The following is a 9,890-nucleotide window of genomic DNA, read 5'->3' as shown; positions in this document are numbered from 1 at the left end:
GTTTACTGGGCATGGGTCAGTCAGAGGCTGGGCTGGCCAGGGTCAGGTAGGGCAGCAGTTTGTCTGGACCCCGAGAAACCCACTGGAATCCAGGGCCTCATCTGCTTCAAAGCCAAAGTCTTCCTCAACCTTAATCTGCAGGAATAAGGAACAAGGTTTAACAGGCCTGGGAATCTAGAAAATCCCATCAGCTTCACCATTTTGTTTTCATTTTGTTTTGCTTTTTAAAGAGACAGGGTCTCACTCTGTTGCCCCGGCTGGAGTGCAGTGGTGCCATCATAGTTCACTGCAGCCTCTGCCTCCCAGGCTCAAGTGATCCTCCCACCTCAGCTTCCAAGCAGCTGGGACTACAGGCACATGCCAACCAAGCCTAAATGTTTTTTTCTTTTTGGTAGAGATGGGGTCTCAGTATGTTGCTCAGGCAGGTCTCAAACTCCTGGCATCAAGTGATCCTCCCACCTAGGCCGGGATTACAGGCATGAGCCACTGCACCTGGCCAGCCTCGCAGTTCTTGTCTTCCCAGGCCATCACCTTCCTCCTTACACCTCAGAGGCAACCCCAGTGTTCCTGGGTCCAGATGTTCTTCCAGCTTTCCTCCCCGCACTGGGCCTTCCCTTCCACTCCGTCTTCTCTGATCCTTCCTTCTCCTCTACTCCCAGCCTTCTATAGCTATTTTTCCTTCTCCAAGTCTTCCTCCTTCCCTTTCCAACTTTGCCTCCTTTTTTACCCAAGCCTTTTACCCCACTTTTTTTTTTTTTTTTTTTTGAGACAGAGTCTCGCTCTGTCGCCCAGGCTGGAGTGCAGTGGCGCAATCTCGGCTCACTGCAAGCTCCGCCTCCCGGGTTCACGCCATTCTCCTTGCCTCAGCCTCTCCGAGTAGCTGGGACTACAGGCGCCTGCCACCACGCCCGGCTAATTTTTTGTATTTTTTTTTTTTAGTAGAGATGGGGTTTCACCGTGGTCTCGATCTCCTGACCTCGTGATCCGCCCGCCTTGGCCTCCCAAAGTGCTGGGATTAGCCTTTACCCCACTTTTTCCAACTACTTCCCTGCCTGATCCTAGGCCTCCAACACGTCCTGGTTCACCTCCCTTCTCCAACTTTCCCCAGCCCTGGGCCCCTCGGGGTGCAGAACCAAAACCCAAGAGCCCTGAACCTGACTCAGCCCCAGCCCTGGCCCCGGCCCCTCCCCTTGAGTCTCCCCCCCTCACCTGCACTGGCGCCAGCTCTGGAGCCCCAGTCCCTCCCCTTGAGTTTCCCACTTTCCTCACCTGCACCGGGGCCAGCTCTGGAGTCAGCGCATTTCCTGCTCGGCGTCCATTCTGGCACTCGCCGCCTCTTCCGCCACTGGGCCCCTCGCCGGGGGCTGGGCTGCCAGGTTCTGGGGGTGCAGGAGTCCTTCTGGGCGGGGACAGTGCCTCTTTCTCTGGAGGCTCATTCTCAGCATTGCCTGGGGTGGGGCATCTGTGCCCTGGCTGCCCTCATCCTGGCAGGGAGGAGGGGGAGGTAGGTGATGGGTGGGTCCTGAGCTCCCAGTTCCTTACCCTCCTGGAGGCCCCACCCTCACCTCCCGCACAATGGTGAACTGGCTGGCCCGGTAGTCATCCCCATAGGAGTCCAGCACTCTCATGAGGAACCTGCTCAGGGGCAGAAGCCACCAATGGAATAACTTATCTCCTAGCAGCTGGGGAACAGGGCCACAGGATAGAGCTCAGCTCCCACTCCGCTCAGCGCCAAAGCTGGCCTGGACCCAGACGGTCCTGAGCTCTGGCACTGGAGGCCTGGGAGCCATGCCCTTGACCAGCCTTGAGACCTCGAGCAAGACAAGGCGACCATTCTGAGGCTGTTTCCTGCTCTGCAAACGACATGACACCCGGCTGGATGTTGCAGTGGTGACACTGAAGTAGTGACACCAGACGATTTCTGTACTTACATGATGTCAGCACTTAGTAAACATTCATATGTGAGTTATAATTTTTATTGATAACTGAAGAGAGGGGAGTACAGAACGCTCCTCTAATGACCTCACCTCTTATAAACACCCCCTTCTCTTCTTTCCCAGCCCCTGTCTCCAGAGTTCCTTAAAGTCCTAGTTGATGGAATGCCTCCTGTGCACCAGCACCTGGGCAGGTTTGTTGTGGTTTTGAGACGGAATCTCACTCTGTTGCCCAGGCTGGAGTGCAGTGGCGTGATCTCGGCTCACCACAACCTCCACCTCCCTGGTTCCAGCGATTCTCCTGCCTCAGCCTCCCGAGTAGCTGGGACTACAGGCGCCCACCACTACGCTTGGCTAATTTTTTTGTATTTTTAGTAGAGACAGAGTTTCACCATGTTAGCCAGGATGGTCTGGATCTCCTGACCTCATGATCCTCCTGCCTCGGCCTCCCAAAGTGCTGGGATTACAAGCGTGAGCCACTGCGCCCCGGCCTATTTCAACTTAAGTGAAAATCTCACCCGTGGCCGGCGGCTACCGTGCTGGACAGCACAGGTGCGGACACAGGAACCCTGGGAGCCGCAGGTTTCAGCTTTGCGGAGGGGAGGGAGGATGAACTAGCAAAGGCGGCCAAGAAAGAACAGCCGGAAAGGCAGGAGACCCCAGGCTGCTGGGTGCCCAGGATGGCAAGAATGGGCTCCAGGGAAGAGCACGTAGCCCTGGGCCACTGCGCCGAGGACCGAGATGAGAAACTGTGGTTGACAGCAATGTGGAGCCATTCCTACAAAGCTTGCTCCAAGTTTGCTGGGACAGGGACACTGAGTGGCAGGGGCAGCAGCCACCTGGGCAGGTTCTGTGGAGACGCACAGTGGGAAGCTCTGAGCTCAGCTCACCACCTGCAAGCTTCGGCTTAACCCCGCCGCAGCCTCATGATATTGGTGCTGCCCTTAGTTGATAGGAAACAGCTCAGAGAAGGGACACTGCTTGCTTAGTCACACCGCAAAAAAAAAAAAAACAAAAAACTTGCAGCCAGGTCTGTGCTCATGTGCCTTCCATCCTGCTGTTCCCTCCCTTCAGGGGGAGGAGCCCCCCACCCCGCCCTCCCTCAGTCCCAGCGCGCAGCCCCCTCCACCCCCTCCCTCAGTCCCAGCGCGCAGCCCCCTCCACCCCGCCCTCCCTCAGTCCCAGCGCGCAGCCCCTCCACCCCCCCCTCCCTCAGTCCCAGCGCGCAGCCCCCCCACCCCCCCCAGTCCCAGCGCGCAGCCCTCTCCACCCTCAGTCCCAGTGCGCAGCCCCCTCCACCCCGCCCTCCCTCAGTCCCAGCGCGCAGCCCCCTCCACCCCCCCTCAGTCCCAGCGCGCAGCCCCCTCCACCCCCCTCCCTCAGTCCCAGCGCGCAGCCCCTCCACCCCCCCTCCCTCAGTCCCAGCGCGCAGCCCCCTCCACCCCGCCCTCCCTCAGTCCCAGCGCGCAGCCCCCTCCACCCCCTCCCTCAGTCCCAGAGCGCAGCCCCCCCACCCCCTCCTCAGTCCCAGCGCGCAGCCCCCTCCACCCCCCCCTCCCTCAGTCCCAGCGCGCAGCCCCCTCCACCCCCCTCCCTCAGTCCCAGCGCGCAGCCCCCTCCACCCCGCCCTCCCTCAGTCCCAGCGCGCAGCCCTCTCCTCCAAGACCGAATCCCACTCTTCCTCCTTGTTTGCCTCAGCCCCCGGCCCTCATCTCCAGCTTCTCCTTGTGGCTTGTGAGGGTTGGGTGGATGTGGGAGTGGGAGAGACGGGCTGGTTGCGTTTGGGAGCTGAGGCTCACGGGCCCAGAGGGGACGGAGAAGGGGTTACCTCCGTTCCTGCTGCAGCCTCCGAGTTATCCTCTGCACCTGATGGAGCCTGTTCAGGACCCGCTCGTTCACCTGTGGGGTGGGAACTCCCATTAGCTGGATCCCACGGCTCCCGTTCATTTGTTTAAGGGATGTTTAATGGGGCACGCACTAACCTCTGGGGAGATTGGCCAAAGACCATCCCGTGGCCTGAGGTCCTTCCACCTTCCCATCCCTCCGGCTCCCCTCTCACCATGCCACAGTCCTGAGTGCCCTCCAGTGGGGGCCTTCCGCATGCTGTTCCTCTCCCTGGACCTCCCCAGCCATCCTCACAACTCACTCCCCACTCCAAGTCAGGTCAACTGTTACCTGCTCAGAGAGCCCGAACCTCCCATTAAGTCGAAACACACCAGGCCAGGCGCGGTAATCGCCTGTAATCCCAGCACTTTGGGAGGCCGAGGCGAGTAGATCCCCTGAGGTCAGGAGTTCGAGACCAGCCTGGCCAACATGATGAAACCCCATCTCTACTAAAAGTACAAGAAATTAGCTGGGCGTGGGGGGAGGCGCCTGCAGGCTAGTCGCATGAACCCGGGAGGTGGAGGGGTGAAGTGAGTTGAGATCACCCCACTGCATTCCAGCCTGGGTGACAGAGTGAGACTCTGTCTCAAAAAAAAAAAAGTGCTAGGCACGGTGGCTCACGCTTGTAATCCCAGCACTTTCAGAGGCCTAGGCGAGCGGATCACCTGAGGTCAGGAGTTTGAGACCAGGCTGACTAACATGGTGAAACCCTCTCTTCACTAAAAATACAAAATTAGCCAGGTGTGGTGGCGCATGCCTGTAATCCCAGCTACTCGGGAGGCTGAGGCAGGAGAATCGCTTGAACCCAGCAGGCAGAGGTTGCAGTGAGCTGAGATTGCAGCATTGCACTCCAGCCTGGACAACAAGAGCGAAACTCCATCTAAAAAAAAAAAAAAAGACCTGAGTTCAAGTTTCCGCTCTGGCTTGGCACAGTGGCTCATGCCTATAATCCCAGCACTTTGAGAGGACAAGGCAGGAGGATCACTCAAGGCCAGGAGTTCAACACCAGCCTGGGCAACACAGTGAGACCCCAACACTCAAAAACTAACAAAATTAGCTGGGCTTGGTGGCCGTCGTCCCAGCTCCGTCGGAGGCTGAGATTGTAGAGCCCAGGATGTTGGAGCTGCAGTGAGCCACAGTCATGCCACTGCACTCCAGCCTGGGCAACAGAGCAAGACCCTGTCTCAAAAAAAAAAAAAAAAAAATCTCAGATCTGCCACTGCTGAGCTCTGAGCTTGGGTGCATTACTTAACCTCTCTGAGCCTTGATTTTCTATACTTGTAAAATAGAAGTAATCTATTCTTGGGGGTGGATTAACAGAAGAGGCTCCAGTTGAGTCCGTTTGGGCCTTGGTGTCTGTTAAACAGGGTTTGGAATATGCCCCTGGCCTCTAGCCTTCCTCCTTACAGAACTCCCCAACACTGTCATCAAGAATTGAGGCCAGATGCGGTGGCTCATGCCTGTAATCCTAGCATTTTGGGAGGTCAAGGCGAGTGGATCACTTGAGGTCAGGAGTTCAAGACCAGCCTGGGCAACATGGCAAAACCCCATCTCTACAAAAAGTACAAAAATTAGCCAGGTGTGGTGGTGTGCACCTGTAGTCCCAGCTATTTCAGGGGCTGAGGTAGAAGGACTGCTTGAACCTGAGAGATCGAGGCTGCAGTGAGCTGAGATTGCGCCACTGCACTCCAGCTTTGGTGACAAAGTAAGACCCTGTCTCAAAAAAGAGAAAAAGAGTTGAAGGCCAGGTGTGGTGGCTCAAGCCTGTAATCCCAGCACCTTGGGAGGCTGAAGCGGTCGGATCACCTGAGGTCAGGAGTTTGAGACCAGCCTGGCCAACATGGTGAAACCCTGTTTCTACTAAAAATACAGAAATTAGCTGGGTGTGGTGGCAGGCTGAGTCAGGAGAATCGCTTGAACCCAGGAGGTGGAGGTTACAGTGAGCTGAGATGGTGCCATTGCACTCCAGCCTGGGAGACAAGAGCGAGACTCCATCTCAAAAAAAAAGAGTGCAATTATTTCCCCCAAAAGAGCATGTTGAGGCTCTAACCCCAGTACCTCAGGATCACCTTATATGGAGACAGTGTCGTTACAAAAGTAATCAAGTTCAAATGAAGCCAGTGGGTGGGCCCTAATCCAGTATGACTGGAGTCCTTATAAAAAGGGGAAATTGGGACACAGACACACACACAGAGGGAGCAGCAATGTGAAGATGAAGGCGGTGATCAGGGTGATGTTTCTACGTGCCAATGACTGCCAGAAACCTCCAGAAGCCAGGGGAGAGGCCTGGAAGATTCTGATAATCCTGTCGACACCTTGCCTGGGACGTCTAGCCTCCAGAACCGTCAGACAGGAGTTTCTGTGCCTGAGGGACCCTGTTTGTGATACGTTCTGGGAGTCCGAGCAAACGAATACAACTGTCTTCAACGTTTCAGGCATCCAGACCTGATGCTGTCCCTCCCCCGTTTGAAACCCTTCAGTGGCTCCTTCACTCTCAAGGAAAAAAAAAATATCCAGACTTCTTGTCCTGGTGTTCCTTGCCTGCCAAGTTCTGAGCCCTGCCTGCTGTTTCATCCTCACTGATTGATTGATTTTGAGACGGAGTCTCACTCTGTCACCCAGGCTAGAGTACAGCAGCATGATCTTGGCTCACTGCAACCTCCACCTCCCGGGTTCAAGCAATTCTCATGCCTCAGCCTCCCAAGTAGCTGGGACTACAGGCGTGCACCACCACACCTGGCTAATTTTTTTGTATTTTAGTAGAGACGGGGTTTCACCATGTTGGCCAGGCTGGTCTTTAACTCCTAACCTCAGGTGATCCGCCTGCCTAAGCGTCCCACAGTGCTGGGATTACAGGCATGAGCCACCACGCCCAGCCCATCCTCATTCTCAGCAAGGAGGCTATTGCAGTCATTCAGCCCAGACAGTTGGAGTTTGCAGTGGCAGCCGTAGGGATGGAGGGGAGGAGAAGGGTCCAGAGACATTCAAGAGGCAGAATGAATGAGTCGAGAAGAGTGAATCCTGGCAGGGGTATGGGAGATGTGAAGAGCCTGGGCTTTCACCTGTGAGCGGTGCCATGCATTGAGGGGCCCCCGGGAGACATCAGAGAACCCATCTGCGTTGTCAGGGAAGCTCCACGGGAGATGGCCCTTCCCGGGGCCCAGCGCAGGGCCAGAGACATAATGCATGCTAAATGACTGAATATATAAGCGGAAGATTCCTTCAGCAAGCCAAAAAAGGCTGGGCATGTGGAAAGGCAGAGATTGCGGGGGGGCGGCAGTTTAGGCCAGGGGACCCCAAAACAGGGGGATCCGCACTCACCTACCTGCTCGATCTCCCGGCAGCGCCGACCTAGTGCCTGGTACTTTCTGCGATTTAATTCCCGCTGGCGCCGCCGCCGACCCCGGGCTGCCTCTTCCTCTTCATCTCGCTCCCGGAGCCCTGAGCCGCCCAGACCACCTGACACAAACTCCACTTCCGTCTCCAGCTCGCTCTCCAGGATGTGGCCACCAAATAGGGGAGGCAACGCCAACTCTGAGCCTGGCGGCGCTGAGAACTCCTCAAAGCCCACGGCTGCCATGGTCCTGAGGGGCAGGGAAAGGCTCAGGGGCCCTGGATCCTGGACCCCCAGCCCCTTCTCCCACTGAACCAGGAGCCCAGACCCCAACCCTTTTCCCTCAGACCTGGGAGTCCAGGCCCCCCCCTCTTCCCTGAGATCCTAGAATCCAGGCCCCCCCCCCCTCCCTCAGACCGTAGAATCCAGCCCCCAGCCCTCCTCCCTCAGACCCAGGAGTCCAAGTCCGCAACCCCGCTTTCGCAGCACCCACAAAGTTCAAGCCCTGACCCCCTCCTCCCAGGATGCAAGAGTCCAGACCTCCAGACTTTGTCTCTCCAAGGACCCAGGGAGTCCAAGCCCCAACCCTCAACCAGACGCAAGAGTCCTGGCTTCCAACCTCCTCGTCTCTCAGATCCAGCAGTCCAAACCCTAACCTTCTCCTCCCTCAGGATGACCCCAGTCCATAAAAGGGTTCTAAGGTAAAGCAGTTGCATGAAGGTCCATGAAGCAGTTGCATCTAAGGTCCCAGTCCAGACCCCAGTCCATAAAAGGGTTCTAAGGTAAAGCAGTTGCATGAACTACAACCCCCATCAGACCTCAGCGTAAAAGCTCATAATGATTGCATACAATGCAGCTGCACTGTTTTCTGGGATTCGCACTTTTTCACAAGGGCTCAGCCACATACCCTTCTCTCTGCTCCAATTCCATCTCCGCGACCTCCGGAAGCCCCGGGCCTCAGAGCTTCCAACCTCTTCAATCTGTAGGTTAAGCCCTTCGCAAAACTACTTGTCCCATCAGGGTCAGCAGCCGAGGACAGCGGGACGTGGCCCTAGGCCTTGTGGGAGTTGTAGTTCCCTGTTTCCGGCTTCGCTTCGGCCCACCCCCACGTCCACCCCGAATCCTGCTTAAAGGCCTTGCTTTCTTGTCTAACGCCGCAACCAGTCCTCTGAGTTGCCAACGTCTTTCTTCTTGTCTCGACGCCCCGTCGTCCGGCCACAGCGATTCTCCGCTTAGCAGGATCGGTCCATAGCGGGCCGTGAGTCCCTTTCCTCCTCGCGGCTTACCGCCTCTCTCCGCCTAGTGCCAGGTGCTAATAAAGTTGTTGTTTCAAATGCGGCCAGGAACATCGCGAGCGGGGACCAATCAGAAAGTAGCTTTGCCTCTATAACGGCGCGAGAGTGAGACGTCATCGGTGAGCGACGAACGCTCTGGGAAAGCTTATTTCCTAGAAATAGTGGTGCGCGGAGAGGAGAGGTGAGTGTGATCGAGACAAGAAGGGAGGGGGAGGCCGGGCTCCTGGGTCTGGGAGAAGAAGCGTGGGAGGAAAAAGGCGGGCCTTTACAGCTTGGTTTTTGTTTTTTTGTTGTTTGTTTGTTTTGAGACGGAGTCTCGGTCTGTTGCCCAGGTTGGAGAGCAGTGGCGCGATCTCGGCTCACTGCAACCTCCGTCTCCCGGGTTCAAACGATTCTCCTGCCTCAGCCTCCAGAGTAGCTGGGATTACAGGCGCCCGCCACCACCCCTGGCTAATTTTTGTATTTTTAGTAGATACGTGGTTTCCCCATGTTGGTCAGGCTGGTCTCGAACTCCTGATCTCGTGATCCGCCCGCCTCGGCCTCCCAAAGTGCTGTGATTACAGGCGTGACCCACCGCGCCTGGCCAGTTTGTTTGTTTGTTTGTTTTGTCCGAGACGAAATTTCGCTCTTGTTGCCCAGGATGGAGTGCAGTGGTGCGATCTCGGTTCACTGCAACCTCCGCCTCCCAGGTTCAAGCGATTCTCCTGCCTCAGCCTCCGAGTAGCTGGGATTACAGGCGCGCACCACCACACCCAGCTAATTTTTTGTATTTTTAGTAGAGACAGGGTTTCACCATGTTGGCCAGGCTGGTCTGGAACCCCTGACCTCAGGTGATCCACCCGCCTGGGCCTCTCAAAGTGCTGGGATTACAGGCATGAGCCACCGCGCCTGGCCTTTTACAGCTTGTTTACCCAAAAGTCTTAATATGCGCCTACCATGGTGTGGCCCTGGGAATGTGGAAGGAGCAAAAATTGTTCCCTGCCCTCTTAGAGCTTCGGTTGATGCCTGACAGGCTTTATCAAATAATTACTTCATTAATCACAAATGTGTGACGTGCCTTACTGTAGACAGGCAGAGCGTGCAGGACACGTATCACAAAGCAACCCTGTAGTCTAGAGTGGGGCGTGTGGGTCAGGGAGGTGGAACGTGAGAGCTGAAGGCTGAGGAGATGCTGGGCTACTAAGAAGTGAGGAGAGCCAGACGCCATGGCTCACTCCTGTAATCCCAGCCTTTTGGGTGGCCCACGCAAAAGGATCGCTTGAGCCCAGGAGTTTGAGACCAACCTGAGCAACACAGTGAGACCCCGTCTCTACAGAAAAATTTAAAAATTAGCCGGGCGTGCTGGTGTGTGCCTGTCATCTCAGCTATCGCGAGGCTGAGGTGGGAGAATCGCTTGAGCCCAGGTGGTCGAGGCTGCCGTGAGCTATGATGGCACCACTGCAC

At 56.5% G+C, this 9,890-nt stretch overlaps 1 pseudogene across 1 annotated transcript; it reads right to left on the bottom strand.

Moving 5' to 3' along the window:
* Positions 1 to 16: 16 nt before the first annotated feature.
* On the bottom strand, positions 17 to 8,589 carry LOC115834028 (annotated as a pseudogene). Its single transcript, XR_004029172.1, has 6 exons — positions 8,060 to 8,589; positions 7,144 to 7,402; positions 3,763 to 3,833; positions 1,566 to 1,635; positions 1,270 to 1,484; positions 17 to 135 (listed from the first exon to the last, which is right to left on the bottom strand). The product of XR_004029172.1 is annotated as a TCF3 fusion partner-like (transcript).
* Positions 8,590 to 9,890: the final 1,301 nt, after the last annotated feature.

Source organism: Nomascus leucogenys, unplaced genomic scaffold, assembly GCF_006542625.1.
Source record: "Nomascus leucogenys isolate Asia unplaced genomic scaffold, Asia_NLE_v1 002325F_9890_qpd_obj, whole genome shotgun sequence".
Lineage (NCBI taxonomy): Eukaryota > Metazoa > Chordata > Mammalia > Primates > Hylobatidae > Nomascus > Nomascus leucogenys.
The sequence above is the reverse complement of the archived record's forward strand: the minus strand, read 5'-3'. Positions and strand labels throughout refer to the sequence as shown.